The following is a 21,436-nucleotide window of genomic DNA, read 5'->3' on the forward strand; positions in this document are numbered from 1 at the left end:
GATGGAGCACAGAAATAGCTGTTTTAAATTTTATTGAAATCGGTTCAGATTTGGATATAGCTCCCATATATATCTTTCATCCGATTTGATCTTTAAGTTCCTCACATTCCTACTATGCACTCCACAACCGTGATATTTGGTACCAGGTATTAGATGGAGCACAGGAATAGCTGTTTTAAATTTTATCGAAATCGGTTCAGATTTGGATATAGCTCTCATATATATCTTCATCCGATTTCGGGTTAAATGTGCACAAAATGGTCAATATCAGCCCAAATCACCAGTCTAGAAGAAGAAGAAGAATACGTAAAATTTGGAGAAACCCGGTTCAGAGATAGCTATAGTTCGTAAAATGCACGATAGAATTAGATAGATTTTGATTTTGTACCAAATATCTCATAGAGCTCTGAAATGCCCTGTATAAACCTTTTTACGAGAGCTCTACTAAATATGCATAGTGGTGTGGGGTATCATATAGTCGGCCCCGCCCGACTTTTGAGCTTTCCTTACTGGTTTTTTTTTGGAAATATGTCCTACAGGAGAACAAAAGGTAACACATGGTATACAATTTAGTATTAATTGTATGGATGGAGTTAGATTAGAGTCCATATCTGTTTTTCTTCGATTTTACGTTTAGTGTGCACCAAATGATTTATATCAACAGTATTTTTTAATGAAAGAAATTCCACATTCTGGACCATTTTCGTGAAAAGACATTTATGAATTAAAACGCAAAGCTTCTTGGCTTAATGTCATGAGTGAAGAAATATCCAATGACTTCGGAAAGATAAACCAAGTTAGGATCTATTAAAAATTTAATTTAGGGTTTTCATTTACCATGTAGGGTGAAAAACCAGAAATGCGTCACCTTTCATACTCGAATTTGCGTGGTAATATATGGCAACTCATAGTCACTTCAGCTGAATTTATGCTGCCAATACTTGATTACCTATTTCGTTTTGTACCACCACTGTAAGCTGTCCTCAAATGTCACTATGGCGCAATTGTAAACAGCTAACTTCTGTTTTTGGCAATAATCGTTCCCATAATTTGTAAGTTAGTTTGTTTACTCTATTGCAAATGATTGGTTCCCGTTGGCCCTATTTTTATTTGTCTTTGAAATTAATTTCAGTTTTTCGCAGCTATTTTCAGGATTTTTGCTATGGATAGATTTTTTGCAGGCAACCAGCAACAAAACTCTACTGGAGTTAACATCTTTTTTTTCAGTTAGTTTTTGATTGCAATAGCTATTACCGGTATCGGTGGGAGATGAAGTCAAGTTGCAATATAATAGGAAAATGCCTTTTACACCAAAAAGTCTTTAAGATCTTTTTATAAAGTAGTAAAATAGTAAAACTCGCAACTAATTTTTATACCATCCACTTTGGAAATTCCGTTTGTAACATCCATAAATATTCGTCGTAGACACCGTAAAGTATATACATTCATAATCAGCAAAAAATTCTAAATCGATTTAACGATGTCCGTCTGTATGTCTGTCTGTTGAAATCACGATACAGCCCACATTATTTGACGTAGAGCGTCAAAATTTAGCAGAAAAATTTGTATTGTGTCTACGATGGTTGCTATTGAAAATGAGATGTATCCGTCCACGTTTTGGTATAGCTCCCATATAACGGTATCTCCCGATATTCAGTATTTTGATGATTTTTGCCACATGTTTTCACGGATTTGTCTAAAAATTGGTATTTGTTGGCCATAATGGGTTCTAGCTCCGTTGCCCAAATATTGTATGTATAGGTTCACGGTTTTGTATAGCCCCATATAGCGGTACCTCCCGATATTCAATATTTTGCGAAATTTTCCCACAAATATGTCTAAAAATTGGTACTTGTGGGACTAAATGGGTTCAAATGTTTCCTTTACCCTAAGGTGGGGGGAATTAAAAGTTTGGTCCGGCCGAACTTTATGTTTTTTACTTGTTCTGTCCAAAACTGTTTTAACGTCTCTATATGCAAACCATAGTGGCCATAGTATCAAACTTTAGAATTCCATCTATATCCCTTCGACCAATATTATAATTCAGTAACATTTAGTACCAATATCCAAAAGAGTGCTGGAGTGCTCTAACGATTGTCACATGTGGTTTTCCAGCCAAATATAAAGAAATCACACTATCGCGCTTGAATTCCATTACGAATAACTTTTCTTCTGGAAAATTCTCACCAAAATACTTTTGTACGCTTGTAAACAACATAATAAGCTTTCACTGGAATAATTTTAACAGCTGTCGGACCAGCGGCTTAGAAATGACAGCAGTCTGAATTTAGTTGCATTTTTTTCATCTCACCCTGTAAAAGGACAGTATTTCAACTCTTCAATTTCCCCCATGACAAATTTAGCACCATTTAGTATAATTATAGTATGCATAACCAAAACCAACTCCTTCTCTTAACTCCATATACCAACCATTCTATCCTCTCAAGAGTTCACTATCTTCTGGCACCGAGCGTGCTCAGCCTTTAGCAGTTATTCCTCCTTTGGATATAGATTCGGATACGTACGCATAAAAGACCACCAGGTGACTATTTCGGATATATGGACACTATGTATTAAAACAATTACGAACTTGGAATTTTCGAAGATCGTTAAAAATTTACCATTCAACTGCGTTGAAAATGAGCTATATTGGTCCCCATATTTCCTATTTTCGGTAGTTTTAGAATTTAAGTCAGAATTTTCAAACGAATAAGTGTCAGTTTAACATTTCAGGCTCCCAATGGGCAAAATCTCTATTGCCTAAAGAAAACTTTATTATAGATCCAGTATAGGTGATATTGCAACCATACAATGATGCATTCCGATTCAATGTTTTTAAAGGTTTCCGTTATTATATCGAACCAAATGTGCTGTATATTGATAATCTTACTTTCTGTGTATGCCAATCTTTCCAAACTTTGCCGGGTCTGGGCCCTTTAAAATCTCTAGTCACTGATTGATATTAAAAATGGGTTATATCGGTACATATTTAGGGATGTCGCCCCATTTTTAGTATTTTTGGGGAGTTCTGAAACAATTTTCGAACGAATCAGTGTCTATCAATCGGTGATTGTCCATCCACTTGGTCCAATTTCGGCATAATTTTTTGCATCATTTCGGCCGCTGTCTCACGAATAAATTTGTCAATGGCATTAAATCGTACGATCAAGGTGACAAATGGATAGGTCTGAACCTGAAATAAAATGTTCAATGGACTCGTGCGTGAGGTGTTTAAAGAAGAGTTATGGCAAAAAGATAATAGCTAAAAAATCAAAATGAAATATATTATGAATTGGACTTACCCAAATACTTCAACGTAATTTACACAGATCAAGCGTTGAACTTTAGATAATATTTCTTGAATATATATTGTAGCGGGAACTTAAATCCGCGAACCTTAAAAACAGTTGACTAAATTTTATATATTTCCCTTCGGGTATAGATGCAATACGAACTTCATGATAGCTTACAATTGGGCATTGGTATTTGATTTTCGGACTAAAAACGCGTCTTCAATTCGTCAGCAAATTCCAAGGTTAATAATTTTGTCACAACTCCAGCTGGTAGCATCTCATTCTTGTTTTAAAATGTATATTTTCTTCGGGATTTAAATCTGAATTCACATAATTTCTTTTTTTTTTTGCAAAAATACGTTTGGTTGAGTTTTTTCAGAGTCTATGCCAGTAATAATACTCAATACAAAAATTTGAATGACAAAATTGTTTTTTTTTTTTTTCAGCCTACTAGTCATATAAATTCCTATAACACTCGTATAAATTCATGCCTTACAGTTCGTGAAAAACTATATGAACTGTGGTTTCGACAAGGTTCGAAACGATTTTACAGTAAATTTGGTTAAAAAATATGGATAAAACATCCACAAAACCTTTTATTTGGCAATGCCGTTGTATAGAGGCTATATAAAAACATGGACCTATATGACCCACCTTTTAAATTTTACTTCCATAATCTACTTGGCTTTCCTGCAATTATTGAAAAAGAATTGCATTTTTGTCTCACCGAACAATAAAATTAGGAACATTAATACGCAACCATTTAGCGCCAAACACTTGTTGATTGCCCTTTAAATGTCCATTAAATAAATAACACATCATTCTCTCACATTCACTTCAAGTTGTAATTGCAAGCCAATAATAATATTGGCTGGTGATTGTGGTGTCATTGTCAAATGCCACAAAATAATTATGCAACACCATTGATACTAATGGCATTAAAGACCACTTCGTGTTCGTACAAATGTATTCGCCTTTTTGAGTGAAACTCGGTTAAGTAGCTGATAATGTCAAAACTTAAAATCGTATTAAGGACAAATGTTGCACTTCATAGCACGGCAAGTATTGAATATTGAGTTGAGAAATGAGTGTCATGGGATCAATGATTGTTTTGTTGATGTGGGCACACAAATGTTATGACACATTTGGAAAAACCATTGAATTTTGTATGTGAACACTGATTGAAATGTTTTGTCTGGGAAAATACAAAGCAAAAAGAATTTTTGTTAAAACTACCGAAAACACAAATATAATTAATATGAGAGTAAGAATGAATTATGAGAGTAAATTAAAAGAAAATACGAATAATTGACCAGATTGTATCAATAGGAGGCCGTTGTTACTCCCTGTAAGTCTTGTAGTTGTAATTTCGTTTTTACCAAATGCTTAAATATTGTCGTGTGTTGGAGAAGGTGTCTATTGAAATATTTATCAAACAACTAAATATGAGTAAAGCTTTAATAAAGGTATAGCTCAAAGCATGTGTTGCAAAAGGAATTAAAAAAAAAATATTAAACTGTGCAACACTAAATATAATTATAGGAAAAACTTAGTAGATTATGAAAGTGGAGAGTAACCAGTAAGGAAAGGTCAAAAGTCGGGCGGGGCCGACTATATGACACCCTACACCACTATGCGTATTTAGTAGAGCTCCCGTAACAAAAAAAGTTTATATTGGGAATTTATGTGAAGTTAATAATATGATCCAAATAACATTTCTGTATAGTGTATGATGTGACTTCTATAAGGATTATAATATTTAAACCAGTAATAAAAGTCCTAAAGTCGGGCGGGGCCGATTTTATGATACCCTACACCACTTTGCTAATTTAGTTGAGCTTAGCATAACAATTAAAAGTTTTTATGGGAGAATTCAATCATACACGCTATGATTATATATATCCCTGAATATGGTTGTAACGGAGCATATTACGGCTGTGGGTAACAAATACAACAAATCGGATGAATAATATATATGGGAGCTATAGCTATATCTGAACCGATCTTCACCTAATTTGGCATACTAGCTTCTAGACTGAGTTCGGTGGCATGTGCCAAATTCCATCCAATTTGGGCAAATATTAGACGTTTGGTGTACAATAATAGGTAAATTGGACGAAGTTATATATGGGAGCTATATCCAAATCTGAACCGATCTCGATAAAATTTAGCAAATGTATTTCTGAGCTGTATTTGATATATTTCCCCAAATATTGTTGTTGCATAGTGCATATTACGGCTGCGGTGGACAAAAATAACAAATCGGACGAAGAATATATATGGGAGCTATAGCTATATCTGAACCGATTTCGATCAAATTTGGCATACATATTTTCAGGCCTAATTTATGTGTATATGCAAAATTCCATACAATTCGGGCTGATATTACACGTTTGGTGCACAATAAAAGGTAAATCGGACGAAGATATATATGGGAGCTATATCTAAATTTTGACCGATTATCTCCAATTTCAATAGGGTTCGTCCTTGGGCCAAACAAAAGATCTTTGCAAAATTTCATCTGGATCGGGCAATAAATGCGACCTGTACTTTGTTTACAAAAATACATGGACAGACGGACGGACGGACGGACAGACGGACGGACAGACGGACGGACAGACGGACGGACGGACGGACGGACAGACGGACAGACGGACATGCATAAATCGACTCAGAATGTGATTCTATGCAGATCATCAAAAGGAACTATGGGTCTATCTCGTTTCCTTCTGTCTGTTACAAACAAATGCACAAAGACATAATACCCTGACCACCTTGTGGTGTAGGGTATAAAAAGTTTTAAAGTCTATAGCTATATCTGAACATACTATAGCTATATCTGAACATCAATTCAGTCGTAAGTGCCAAATTTCATCCAATTTGGGCAAATATTAAACGTTTGGTGCATAATCAAAGGTAAATCGGACGAAGTTATATATGGGAGCTATATCCAAATCTGAACCGATCTCGATAAAATTTAGCAAATTTAGTTCTGAGCTGTATCTGATATATTTCCCCAAATATTGTTGTTGCAAAGTGCATATTACGGGTGCGGAGGACAAAAATAACAAATCGGATGAACAATATATATGGGATCTATAGCTATATCTGAGCCGATTTCGATCAAATTTGGCATACTTATTGTCAGGTCCAATAGGGTTCGTTCTTGGGTCAAACAAATGATTTGTGCAAAATTTCATATGGATAGGGTAATAAATGCGAACTGTACTTTGTTCACAAAAATACATGGACAGACGGACGCACGGACATGCATAAATCGACTCAGAATGTGATTCTATGCAGATCATTCAAAGGAACTATGGGTCAATCTCGTTTCCTTTTGCCTCTTACAAACAAATGCACAAAGGCATAATACCCTGACCACCTTGTGGTGTAGGGTATAAAAAATATTTATTGGAACAACAGATATACCAGACCGAGTTTCACTAAATGGTAAAATTCGGTTGAATATGAAAAAATCTATTCAATTTGGGCTGATATTATATATATGGTAAGCAATAACCGTGAAATCGGATGAAGATGTTTATCGAAGGTATATATAAATCTGAACCGATCTCTATAAAATTTGGCAGAGGTATTTTCGAGATATATTTGAACCGATTTTCACCAATTAAACTTAAAATTTAATTAAAGTGAAGTTGCATAATTTTAAACAAAATTCTTATGTGCGATAATCGGGGTAGTATTCGGGTTAAATACGATTTAAAAAAAATCGGGAGCTGCGATGTATGGGGATTACGACGATGTTATTCGGGTTGTAGGCGATTGTCGTCGGTAATCACGAGGTTCCAGTTATGGATGATCCGCGGCTAATCGGGAATTCTGGAGAACAGTCGTCGGGAACCACAATGATAACGTTCGGAGTGTGACCATTCGAAGGTAATCAGGATCTCTGATGAACGGACAACGAGTATCCAGGGTTTACGATGATAATGTTCGGCTTGGATACGATTGGAAAATAATCGGCAACTCTGGTGAATGGAAGTGTCCGGGTTACGGATAATACGAGGATAATTGTGATAATGAAGCTCGGGTATAATTGGATAAAATATGGACATAAGTTACACTTTTTGTAGCGAAATATATCTTTAGAGAAATATAGAGCATGATCTTGAAAAGAAACTTTGGCATTTCATTCAATTTTTTAGCAAAACAACTTGTTGCATTTGTTTTCATAGTAATTCTGACATTACAATCCATATAGGTACGTATCTTTACTTGCAATATTTTCCAACTTAGCCTACATTCTCTTCATTGTATCATGTTCTCAACTAACGAAGAACAGAACAACGAATGATTGCAAAACCACGACGTTAACTTTAGGCAAGCCTCCTGCAGGAGGGAGTCTCCTTTGTCCACCGAACGAAAAACTATTTATCTCATCACCATATTAATGTCAATGCGAATTATTTTGCATGCCTTTTTATGACGATGATGCTAAATGTGAGGCTATTCCACGACAAGTGATGTAAGCACTGTATATGGTAGTTGATTTGTTTGTCGGTTTATTACGTTTCTTGAGTTGTATGTTGGTGTGATGGACTATGTATTGTGAGTATATGTGTCGCTATTGAGATGATGGTTAGTAAAAAAGTGTACCCACGAAATATGCATGCTTAACCAGTATTGACAAAGATTATAGGTGATATATCTCACCCATTATTTTGCTATTATATATGTCATTACATGTTCAGAGCATTATTTCCATTTCCATTGCAAATATTTACGAAACTAAAGTTATCGGCTGTTATCGAACTAAAATTTAATTAAAATAATATTTGAAAAGGTTTAGTGGAAACATTCTATGCTGCTATTGCCGTCAATACAAATAAGATCAAAGATTTCCTTACGCCGTCAAACAGAACCAAAAGCAAGTCAAGAATAAGGAAACAAGGTACTGAAAAAAATCCGATTCAACAATAATTTACAATGGAATTAAGGGTAAACTATGAGCAAGAAAACACATAGAGCTAAAAAACGGAGCTATATGACGGTTTGCCATACCATATTCTTAAGTAGACAAGCAGTTGTGGGGATACCCCACTAAGCGAAACAAATAACATCACAAAAAGTGCAAATGGCGTACTTTGAACGGATGTACTGGCTATGCAACTACAGAAAATAACAATGGGTTGCTACTACCACTAACACCAAAGAAAGGAAGTAACCTAAAGTTTTATTTTTAATTTCCAGCAGAGTCATTTCTGTGTCGGCTTTAGAGACTAAAGTTTCTTTAAAAAATAACTTTTTCTCTGATAGCTATTCTTAAAATGAATAGAAATCCTTACCACCGTCTATGCCAAAGGAATTCATAGAAAAGGGCTACAACTACTTAACATTACTGTTAAACAATTGTTTGTGGCAAAATAGGCGAGAACAATAGAACTTTATAAGTTTAATATAAAGAAAAGTGTACGGAAGAACGAAAAACTTTAAACAGGAAATTAAATAATGAAAAAATAAAGCCAAAAAGTGGTAAGTTTAGTGCAAACAAGTAAAAAAGCAATAAGTTCGCCCGGGCCGAACTTTAAATACCCTCCACCATTTGGAACGAATTTGGAAATTTTCGAAAAAAATACGGAATATAACCCTTGTATTAAGCCCTGTATAACTTGGACCTACATAGGCATTGTTTGTCATAAGCCATTACCATATTCAAATTCGAAATTTGAAATTTCGGAGGTATACGAAGACCTGGGCCTGTATAGAAAAATTTCTGTCACCGGCTGTAGCTTCCATTACTAACTTCTAATACGACATCTCAAACAATTTCGGTGAGTATTGTACCTAAAATCGTCAAAATACCGAATCTAGGGAGGTACTGATATATGAGGCCTATACGAAGACCTGCACCTGCATAGACAATTTTCTGTCACAGAATGTAGTTCCCATTACGAACTCTAAATGCGTAATTTGAAACTACTCCGGTGAATAATATCGCCAAAATCATCAAAATACCGAATATGCGGATTTACCATTATATGGGGGGCATTCGAAGACTTGGACCTGCATGGACAATTGCCTTAGGCTGTAGTATTCGTTACGAACTTTAAGTACCAAATTTGAAACAATTTCGGTTTCGGGAGGTACCGTTATATGGGGGCTATATGAAAACGTGGACATACATGGCCCATTTACGAACTTAACCTGCCTACTGACAAAATAAACTTGTGTGCAAAATTTTAGCCTTCTGTCTCAATTGGTTCGTCAGATAGCGAGATTACAACAGACTGACAGACAGACGGACATACCAAAATCGACTTAGAATTTTATGCTGATCAAGAATATATACACTTTGTTGGGTCTGACATGAGTATTTCGAGGAGTTACAAACGGAATGACAAAATTAATATACCCTCCATAGTATGGTAGAGGGTATAAGGAAAATAAATATTAGTTGCCTTAAATACAGTTCATACAATCGAAAACATTGATCTCTGTAATAGAGAGTATGGGAGACAATGGGAGAATACTACAGACTTGAGCAATCAGTTCACACAAATATTCAATTTATGAAATATTTTTGGATTAAAATATCTCGGCACATGTTTCTGAACAGCGCATACGTGTTGTTATTGTGGAATGGATCGATTTTAAACATTTTCGATGTTCCGTAGCATAAATAAGTTCATGCCAAAAAAACTTGATTCTTGATGATTATACGCTCCACCATACATAGTATGGAGGGAATATTAAGTTCCTCATTCCATTTTGTAACTCGTTGAAATAATAATTTTAGACCTAAGAAAGTATATATAATCTTGATCAGCGTAAAATTCTAAGCTCTGTCCATCCGTACCTCTCTCAGCTAGAGTCAAAACGAATTAAGATAGGAAGTTAAAATTTGGCACAGATCAGTCTATTCTCTGCAGGCAGGTTTCCCACATATAACGGTACCCCCGATATTCGGGATTTTGATTATTTTAGCCAAATTTTTCCAATGGAATTGACAGAAATTCCACACCAGGAGTTCTTTCTGAGTACTTAAACTCCTGGAAGAGAATTGTATATATAGGTCCCCGATATCGTTTATCCCCTACCTTTCAAGATCCTTCAAAATGAAAGGTATTAAAAGTTAGTTACTTTGCTGATTTTTACCTATTTCTTATTCTTTTTATAACATATATATACAGTAGGAAGTAAACATATAGGTAAATTAAATCAATTTATTGGTAATGCCTTTTAAGGATAAAAAAAATGCAAAACTTCACCTCAATTTTAAAAAATATGATATTTTGTACTACATTTCCGTCAACCTCAAACTCATCTACCCAGCTACATTTCTATGACTGTGGACCACTTTAAGTGCCCACCCCCTATCCCCAAATTCTCATCTTTTGTAAGTCTTTGAATAAAGTCGATTTATTTAGGCTTTGTTTGGGTTAAACAGATTTGGCTTTTTAAAAAATAAAAACAAACACAAGACAATCTAAAGAACTTTAAATTTGTCATAATGCAGTAAATTCAAATCTGCGGCAACAAAATAGCCACAATAAAAGAAACTGCTAAAAAATACAAATGCTTAGTCAACATAACTGTAAAATTGCTGCCAAAAAATTTCATACCTGTCCATTTGTTTGTTCGCATTTACCTTTGCCTTATCTCCTTTCCAAATGGAAATTAATTTCTTTATTTCCTTGAATGCAGCTGTTTCACCCAGCTTCTTTCTTACAAAGACACTATTCATATTCCTTAAAAAGAAATTCGCAAATTTGGGATTTCTTGCTTTTCAGAATTTCCATGGAAAAAGGCGCACTGCCTTCTTAACAATGAGATTCCATAAATTTCTGTACAAAAGTATTAAATATAAGTGGATGTAAGGAAAAAAACTTCAAAATTTTACCACGCTTGACAATCACGTTTCCTTTGCAGAAGTAGTGCACATCCTTACACTCATTCTTCCTTTGATTGTTTGTTTGCTTGTATAGTAGGGTTGGCACAAAAACTACATATACACAAAATTTCCTTTGGCTTTTAAACGGTATATTATTTTAAGTTTTTATGGCGATTTTTTGTGTAAGATGCCGACAACTTGTATTTGTGGTTTCTGCTTTGCAATATTTCCCTGCCATGCCAAGGCTAAACAAACAATAATCACACTTCCACAAACTTGTGGGTTGGGCTTCCTGTTTTTTTTTTTTTGTTTTGTAAATTATTGTGATTTTTCTAAAATATAATATAGCTTTGTAAAATTTAAAACTTTTCGTTTGTAATAAGAAAAGTGGCTAAAGAAGTAGTTTTAAAAGAAATAATCTAAGGAATTTTTATGCACAAAACTATTACTCTATAAATTTTAAGAAATAAACAAGCGGACCGAAAAATGTAACCAAAATTACAAAGTACCGAATATCGTATTATAGCTCTCATACAATCTTCCTTCTTTAATGTACTATGATTGTTTCTACTATTAGACTTAGGTAGTTGAACATATTACATAGAAAGTTCCCTTTCCTTTTGTGTTAACCTTTCGCATTCTCTTTGCGTTCGAAAGCCCAAGCTCAATTAGCTCAGGCCATGCACTTGAGGCAATGTTAAAATTAAACTAAAGCAGAGTCGTAAAGGTTTAATGATGTTGCTTGCTTTCATTGCTACTTTAATTATATAATAAGGACAATCCCATTTAACTATTCCCATTTTAATTTTGCATATCGATTCTCTTTTTATTTATTTAATTAAGTTTTATCAACGTGTGCTGTAATTGTGGAAATAAGCAATGACTACATGGGGCTGAAACTAAAGCTAGTAGCAATTAAAGAAAAATAAAATTCATTGAATTATAGGAAACTGCAATATTTAAAATTAAAGGAGATTTGTGAAAAATTACATGAAAGAAGAAACAGCTGTTTGGATCAGTATCAATGTGAAAATGTTTCTAACGAAAAAAAATCGGATTAAGATTCCTCGGAATCCGTGCATTTTAGATATGTATTGTCTTTGGTATTATTGCTTAAATACGGGATATATTTTGGTCCACTCAAACGAGCCAAAAAGGTGTATTTTTGGTTCTTTTTAAAATATGGTTAAAAACTTCTTATAAACGGGGTCGTAGCAAGTCAAAATATTCTACAAAATTATTTATCATAAAATTCTACTATAAGTCCCAAAAATATTGTAAATATTACCCAACGCCCAGCAAAAGCATTTTAGCATTTTATGGTAAAATCCAAACTTTTTGTGAGTTTGTGCAAAAATCTCCAATAAAGCATAATTTTAGAAGGATGACGCCTATTTTTCTCTATTTCCACTGTTTTTCAAAATATTTTTGCATCAATGTTACCAAAAACCCGGAAATATTACCTGATTTATTGGATATATTTTTCTTCAGACTTTTTCGAGTTGGCGCCTGAAAGTAACAAAAAATTTCGTTTTAGGCGAAAATTGTCAAAAGAAGAAATATTCCACAAAAAATTTCACTATAAATCTCATAATAAGTAATATACCTAGGTGCAGTAGTTTTTATGAAAATTGTATTCAAAATGTATATACTTAAAGTGATAATTGTGTCCTTGCTTTTTAACACGTATGATATTCGTGTCATAATTTCCCTTTAAACTTCATATTTTGAAAAAAGTATCGAAGTTAGAATTATTCTAGATTAAATTTCATTGTGAGTCTTTGAACAAATGAAAGTTATATATTTAATATATACCACAAACATGTAAAGAAAGTCTTAAAGTCGGGAGGAGCCGACTTTATGATACCCTATACCACATTGCTAATTTAGTAGAGCTTCACAAAACAATTAAAAGTTTTTATGGGAGAATTTAATCATAAAAGCTATGATTATAATTAATATTTAAAGTTCAAAGGAGCAAATATGCCGAAGCATTTGTATCTTTTAAATTCGGACTTGTATTGTCCATTTGGTGCAAAATTCATTTGAAATCAGATAAAGATATATATGAGAGCTATATCCAAATCTGAACCGATCTCGATAAAATTTGGCAAAGATATTTCTGAGCTGTATTTGATATATTTCCCAGAATAACGTTGTTACGGAGTGCATATTACGGCTGCGGAAGACAACAATAACAAATCGGATGAACAATATATATGGGAGCTATAGCTATATCTGAACCGATTTCGATCAAACTAGGCACACTTATTTTTAGGTCCATTCTGATCGTACTTGCAAAATACCATACTACTCGGGTTGATATTACACGTTTGGTGCACAATAAAAGGCAAATCGGACGAAGATATATATGGGAGATATATCTAAATCTTTACCGATTATCTCCAATTTCAATAGGGTTCGTCCTTGGGCCAAACAAATGTTGTTTGGAAAATTTCATCTTAATCGGATAATAAATAAATAGTCCTTTGAACTTTAAATAATAATTATAATCATAGCGTGTATGATTAAATTCCCCCATAAAAACTGTTAATTGTTATGTGGAGCTCTACTAAATTAGCAAAGTGGTGTAGGGTATCATAAAGTCGGCCCCGCCCGACTTTAGGACTTTCTTTACGGGTTTAATACGTATCCAATTCGTGTCAAAATCTCACTTTATACGTCCGTCTGTCCATGTTAATTTGTAATCTCTCTACAGGTCGCAATTATGGCCCGATCTTCACGAAATTTAGAATGGAGTTGGGGCTAGGGTCAGAATAGAACCCTATTTCTTTTGGAGATGATCGCATAATATTTAGGGATCGAAATGGACCAAAAACTGAAAAAAATTCGGATTTTGCAGTAACTATACAGGTCGCAATTATAGACCAGTCGACGTGGAACTTCGCATGTAGCTAGAATTTAGGGCGGGGAAGAAGCCTACCAATTTGGGTGGTCATCGGATAATATTTAGCGGGTAAAATAGACCATATCTTTTGTGTTGAAAAAATTCAAAAATTTTCAATAATATTTTTAATCCCGGCAAAATCACAAAGCCATGACAAGGTTACTTCTGATCTTCACATTGATGTTAACATCCAACAAAACGGATATATAGCAAAATATGTGCGATATATATGTCTATCAAAGAAGATATGCTTGAAAGATCTCTTATATGTCGAGAATGGCTGAATTGATTTCGACAGTTCCCATTAATTCAGAATGGCCTCCTGGCAGGAAAGATAAAACGTTTAAAAAATCGCATAAAAATATCTCTCTAAAGATGAAAATTTTGATTTTGTAATATTTCCTCATATTTTTTTTCAATTTTGTCATATTTTTGGCATATTTTCATTTTGAATTAAACATTTGGTAATATTTTTACAGCTAACAAAACTAAGTAGTTAGGATATTAGGATATCATATACAGATCGCATTTATGGCCCGATCCTAACGAAATTTTGCATGGGGATCAGATTCGGGTCAGAATAGAAGCCTACTCTTTTTGGAGATGATCGCCATATATTTAGGGGTTGAAATGGACCAAAAAATTGTCAGCAGGTCGTAATTATTGCCCGATCCTCAGGCACATTTGAATGGGGGTTACCGGGCATTGCAAAAGCCAAGCAGTTTTGGATGGCCATCCAAAAATATTCAATGTGTGAAATAGTTTGCCAACTTTTGTAGACAAAATACAAAAATGTCCATTCCAGAGACTTTTTGGAGAATTCACAAATACAGGAAAGACGCACTTCTGACTATTTCGATGAACAATATAGTCAAATGTCTGTATCTCATATAGATGCGTTTCAGTCAAAAACCAATAATAAATGTTAATCTTTTGCCACTTCTGAGAGATTATAGGTCTTTGGGAAATATTGGTTCCAGATCTAGGAAGACCATTTACGTGCAACATCTGCCAATAAATTGGAAATGAGTAAATTAATTAAAGTTGCTATTATTCGAAAATTAGAGAACGAAACCTGATGGTTTTCTTTTATTATTTTTCACAATATCTTGTGGAATTCTTTCGAGTATCTCGCCTATATAAACTGTGTCGTTTATTATAGTGTTGTAGGGTATTCAACGGTCGGCCCCGCTCGACTGTAGCCTTTGCTTACTTGTTATACTTAATATGCACCATAAAATGGCATACATTTTCAAAAAAAGAAAAACTAAATATAGTTTGAGATATATTTAGCAATATTTAGGATAGAGTTTTGATTTTTATATAAATCAACTATTAATATCAAAGTTCTATCCTAACCCACATTGTAAGAATAACTCCGATTCCAAGTATTTTTACATGTTAATATCTACACTAGAAGATTTTATGCGTCAATTGCACCTTTACTAGCATAAAGGATTATCGAAAACAATCTTGAAATTTCCAATAAAATGAACTGAAACTAAATAACTTATTTTAGGTTTCGTTACATACCCTAAACAATACAGATTTATTTTTTTCGCGTTATATCGATATTTTATACCATTTTGTGTCCGAATTTTGTCCTTTCTTTAGGCGTTTATATGTATTATGGATTTTGTTATAAGATGGTTCCCTGCCATTATGTTTTAATTTTGATTACTGATCTTCATTACAACGTGGTAGCTGCCGCCTAACCGTTTTTATGGTTTGTCTTTGAATCTAAAACTTAAACCCTCCCCCTTCCATCCTTTTAGCAAACTTTTGTAATTAACTGTAAACATTGACTTTTTTCTTATTTCTTTGATTTGAAGAAAAAAGCTCATTACTCAAGTCCATTTTATTATTTGCATCGTCTTTCACGTTTATAAAAGAGGATCAACTTTAAGTTAGGTTGTGAAATCGAAACTCATTTAAATAAAATTGCAATTGACAAGTACTAATTGGTAGTTAGCCATAGCATATAGTATGGTCTTATACTTTTGAGTCTACTTATCCTTCAGTCATCAATAAATATATTCCCTTTCTCTTGTGATTGTAAAATATATATACACTCACAAATGTATAGAACAGGCTTTTGACATTAAAAGGAATTAAAAAGGATTTGTAAAAGTTGTGGAATAAGAATGAAATGGATTATTTCGTTAAGTTTGTAAGAAATTTCGATTTATTCACTCTATTTGGAAATGTATAAAGTAATTAATATTTTGGTCCATGTTCTTTATTTTCATGGAAAGTATATGGATAAAAATTAATAGTGTAAATTTACTTGATCATACTTTCATTTGTGCTCCATTAACTCTATTGGACTGATCTGAGAAATTGATTTATTTTGAATCCTTGTCAGTGTTGGTTGGTCATGAATTTATTTTAATACAATGTGCATATTTCAAGAAGACGAAGAAAAAGGGTTGAGGGTATAATACTATACTATATGCCATTAATGTGTGAAACTTAGGGGGTCAGTTATACAGTGAGTCTCCATAGTCAGGCTAATAATACCAATGTATTGGTTTTATGTTCAACCTCGTAGGAAAAACAAGATTGGGAAAATGCATGCTTACTTTTCATCTGTGATTGCTGCTATCTTCTCTTATTCTTATTAATTATTACCATTAATGCAGACAACATTTTGTGCGGTTTTAAAAATTTCGAAATCCGGACGAATATGACAATGGGAGAGATATTATTCAGATTAGTCCTTTTTTCAGAAATATAGTTATTAAATTTCTATTAGTAACTAAATATTCCATTCAGCCTATTTATTAGCATTATTGTAGACTTTTGTGCGGTTTAAAAAATTTCGAAATCTGCACGAAAATTACCATTGGAGTTCATGCTACATTTACAGAAAATTTATTTGTTATTTGCTCGGAGGCTTTTGTGATAAAACTTTTAGCTATGATCTCACATCCTATGGACATAATAAATTTTCCTGTACAAAAATCATCCTGTGATAGTCATTTACAACTGAATGGAATAGTTTGTTATAACTTCTGAATTGACGATATATTTCCTCTTTGGAATTATGTTGAAACTTTATCAACAACAGTTGCCGTTTTAGGAAATAGATTTTGTTCTATGCCAAAGTTTAACAGAGAAAAAAGAACTTATGTACAAGAACAAAACTAAATGTTGCAGCTTTTATCCATTCTTTTTTTTTGTTATTTAGCTTTTATCGAATATTGCACTGAATAATTTTAGAATGATGACGTCAAAGCAAAAAATTCAAATTTCACCATAGACCACTAAAGAAGAAAAATCTATATTTCCATTGTATACAAGAAAATATTTACATAAATGTAAGCAAACACCGGTAAGGAAAGGTCAAAAGTCGAGCGGAGCCGGCTATATGATACCCTACACCACAATGCATGGTTAGTAGAGCTCCCGTAAGAAAAACCAGTAAAGAAAGTCCTAAAGTCGGCGGTGCCGATTTTATGATACCCTACACCACTTTGCTAATTTAGTTGAGCTTCACTTAATAATTAAAAGTTTTTATGGGAGAATTCAATCATACACGCTATGATTATAATTATAATTTAAAATTCAAAGGACTAAATATGCCAAAGCATTTGTATCTTTAAAATTCGGACTTGTATTGCCCATTTGGTGCAAAATTAATTTGAAATCAGATAAAGATATATATGGGAGCTATATCCAAATCTGAACCGATCTCGATAAAATTTGGCAAAGATATTTTTGAGCTGTATTTGATATATTTCCCTGAATATCGTTGTTACGGAGTGCATATTACGGCTGTAGGTAACAAATACAACAAATCGGATGAACAATATATATGGGAGCTATAGCTATATCTGAACCGATCTTCACCGAATTTGACACTCTATCTTCTAGAGTCAATTCGGTCGTAAGTGCTAAATTCCATCCCATTTGAACAAATATTAGACATTTGGTGCACAATAAACGATAAATCGGACGAAGTTATATATGGGAGCTATATCCAAATCTGAACCGATCTCGATAAAATTTAGCAAAGGTATTTCTGAGCTGCATTTGATATATTTCCCCAAATATTGTTGTTACAGAGTGCATATTACGGCTGCGGAGGACAAAAATAACAAATCGGATGAACAATATATATGGGACCTATAGCTATATCTGAACCGATTTCGATCAAATTTGGCATACTTATTTTCAGGCCTAACTTGGTTGTATGTGCAAAATTTCATACTATTCGGGCTGATATTACACGTTTGGTGCACAATAAACGGCAAATCGGACGAAGATATATATGGGAGCTATATCTAAATTTTTACCGATTATCTCCAATTTCAATAGGGTTCGTCCTTGGGCCAAATAAATGTTGTTTGCAAAGTTTCATCTCAATCGGATAATAAATGCAACCTGCATTTTGTTCACAAGAATACATGGACAGACGGACTGACAGACAGACGGACTGACATGCATAAATCAACTCAGAAAGTGATTCTATGCAGATCATCAAAAGGAACTATGGGTCTATCTCGTTTCCTTTTGCCTGTTACAAACAAATGCACAAAGACATAATACCCTGACCACCTTGTGGTGTAGGGTATAAAAATTATATTGGGAATTTATGTGAAATAGACCATACCAACTATGAACCTTATTTGCATAGCGTGTCATGGCTTTAGAATAGTCCCATTTGGCGACTAAATCCAACACTGAATTGACTTCCAAATAATTTCATGGAGGCTTTTGCACCTCTAGTACCAAATAACATAGTTGAATAGTGCATGATTTGACTTCGATAAGAATTATATTAAAAAAATATTTATTGGAGCAATAGATATACCAGATCTAGTTTCAACAGGTGGGAAAAATTTGGTTCAATATGAAAAAATCTATCCCATTTTGAATGAAGATGTATATGGAGATATATCTTATGTCCGGTATCAAATATTACGAATGTGAGGGACTTAAAACCCCAAATCGGATAAAACCTATATATGAGAGCTATATCTGAACCGATTTTCCCCAAATGTGATGTACTTTATTCTAGGCTTAATTCGGTCGGATGTGCCACAATTCAGGTAATTTGGACTGATATTGGCCATTTGGTGCACAAATAACCTGAAATCGGTTGAAGGTATGCATGGGAGCTATATCTTAATTTGAACCGATTCTCACCATTCTCAATAGGGTTCGTCCTTGGGACGAACAAATATTGTTCATCTCAATCGGATAATAAGTGCTACCTGCATTTTATTTACAGAAATGCATGGACAGCTGGATTGACATGCATAAATCGACTCAGAAAGAGATTCAATGAAGATCCTCAAAAGTAACTATGAGTGTATCTCGCTTCCTTCTCCATGTTACTTTTATCCCTTTCCATACTGTAAATGTACATGTGAAAGTGTCAAACAAACTATTATAAGGTTTAAGGACTGTCTCATTCCGTTAGAAACAAAAGTAATATTTAATTACCTTTAAATCTATAGATATTAAAATTTCGCATTGTAATGTACCTGGCAAAAATTTATTCAGCAATTAAATTGAGGTATTGATGGGTTTTCAAAAATATTTAGGAAATTGGCGCCTAATAATAATAATTAAAAATTATGTAAAACCCATAAATAGTGTTACTTATTTACTCTTCATTTTAAAAGCTCCCATGAAGAATTCGGAAGAAGCCACTAAATTTTCTATTAATTTCAATCCCTTCATCATCAAACAGCAGTTGATATTTTGCCCTTTTGTCTAGCCCTTTATGTTTCATCTTCTTCTTTTTTTCCGTTTTCTATTTGCGAAACAGATAGAAAATATGCTTTTTAATTTGTTTCCTTCTTATAATGTCATCTTTTTCTTTTCTTCACACGTTTTAATTACCCTGCGGCTTTCAGTGATTTGTAAATATGTGAGTCTTCTGTATCGGTGACCGTGTTATTGTTGGTTTAATGGGATGGGTACGTTACAATAGATATCTCTTAAATTAAAAATGTTTCATTCGACTCGAAACTGTGGTCACATCATTTGGGAGGGACTTTCTTGTCTCGGTCATGTTGTTTTCGCAGCATTTGGAAGGATATGCAATTAATTCGAAATGGACGAATAATTGAAAATAAATCATTCTTGACTAATGATGGAAAATTGATTCACAATTTAATGAGATTACGAAGAAATAGATACAAGAGAAGAGAGTTTAAAAGGAATCGAAAAGGATGACAATGAAAATAAATAAATAATTACAACTTTAAACAATACTTTTTTAATGTAACAGATAGCTCTAATTTTCTGTAAAAATATTTGGAGCCTGGATAGCTTAAAAAATTAAGGACGTGTAGAGCTGCGGGCGTGATTTCGCTTTCTATTTCCACTCATGGGAAAACCGAGATTTTTTTTGATGTGCCATGGATTATATTGGAAAAAAATTGTTATGCATTTCAATACACCTTAAACACGTCACACCTAAAATATATAACCATTTAGCACTTCATTGAATAGCAACAAAAATCAATTTATTTTTCCTTCTTCTTATTTACAGAACAGTTTTTTAAAAAAAATTTCAATTTGACAGGTGGTAGCATTCTCTCCTTTCAGCAATTGTCAGGTAAAAAAGTGTGTCTGTGTTTTCGTTTTTTTGTTCTTTACGGGAGAAAAACATTTTGACAGACTCTTGATTTAGCATCGATAATTTAACTATCTTTCACATTTCAGTTCATAGCAATCAAAAGGAAAAAGTAGCTGCTTGAAAAGAGAAAAAAATATACCTTAAAGTTTTGGGCTTTTCAATAAAATTTGTTTTCTTTTGATTAAATACGAAGAACAAAGAAGAGGAAAACAAACTTTTTTCATACAACAATCTTTAATTAATTAATTTGAGATACATCCTGTCGATAGTAATATTCATATGTTTTTCAGCTCTTGTCATACCCTCCATCATAGTATGGAGAGATGGAAAGATTCCCTTTCCACGAAATATAAATTTTAGAGCCCACAAGATATATATATATATATATATATATATATATATATATATATATATATATATATATATATATATATATATATATATATATATATATATATATATATATATACATATATATATATTCTTGAACAGCATAAAATTCTATGTCGATTTAACGATATCCTTTCGTCTGTCTGTCTGCCCATGAAAATCTCTTTAGATTCCGAACGAAATGAAGTAGGTTGATAAAATGTTACTCAAATGTATATTTTGTCCGCAGGACTTTTGGTATTGAAAATGGGCCATGTATGTCCTCGTTTTGGTATAGCCCCGATATTTTCGGTATTTTGGCCATTTTTGCGACAATATTATTATATGTTTTAAATTTGGTATTCGCAGTTCGTAATGGATACTAAAGTCTATGACAGAAAATTGATGTTCTCGTG

General features: G+C 33.4%; 3 long non-coding RNA genes across 4 annotated transcripts in view; all 3 read right to left on the reverse strand.

Annotated features, from left to right (window-relative positions):
- LOC131806277 (uncharacterized) overlaps positions 1–12,648 on the reverse strand; it is a 66,110-nt gene extending 53,462 nt beyond the window's left edge. The window contains exon 1 of the long non-coding RNA XR_009343992.1: positions 12,612–12,648. This is a non-coding gene — a long non-coding RNA (uncharacterized LOC131806277). The remainder of the gene's footprint in view (positions 1–12,611) is intronic.
- On the reverse strand, positions 2,717–3,703 carry LOC109612866 (uncharacterized). 2 transcript variants are annotated; one of them, XR_002194718.2, is made up of 3 exons: positions 3,456–3,703; positions 3,303–3,396; positions 2,717–3,193 (listed from the first exon to the last, which is right to left on the reverse strand). It is a non-coding gene; the product is annotated as an uncharacterized LOC109612866 (long non-coding RNA). The 2 variants fall into 2 exon arrangements; XR_002194719.2 differs by having other exon boundaries at positions 3,471–3,702.
- Positions 12,649–20,512: 7,864 nt separating the features above from the next.
- The window catches only part of LOC109614020 (uncharacterized), a 44,386-nt gene continuing 43,462 nt past the window's right edge, over positions 20,513–21,436 (reverse strand). Inside the window, exon 3 of the long non-coding RNA XR_002195321.2 lies at positions 20,513–20,764. This is a non-coding gene — a long non-coding RNA (uncharacterized LOC109614020). The remainder of the gene's footprint in view (positions 20,765–21,436) is intronic.

This window comes from Musca domestica, unplaced genomic scaffold (assembly GCF_030504385.1).
Source record: "Musca domestica strain aabys unplaced genomic scaffold, Musca_domestica.polishedcontigs.V.1.1 7, whole genome shotgun sequence".
NCBI classification, from domain to species: Eukaryota; Metazoa; Arthropoda; class Insecta; order Diptera; family Muscidae; genus Musca; species Musca domestica.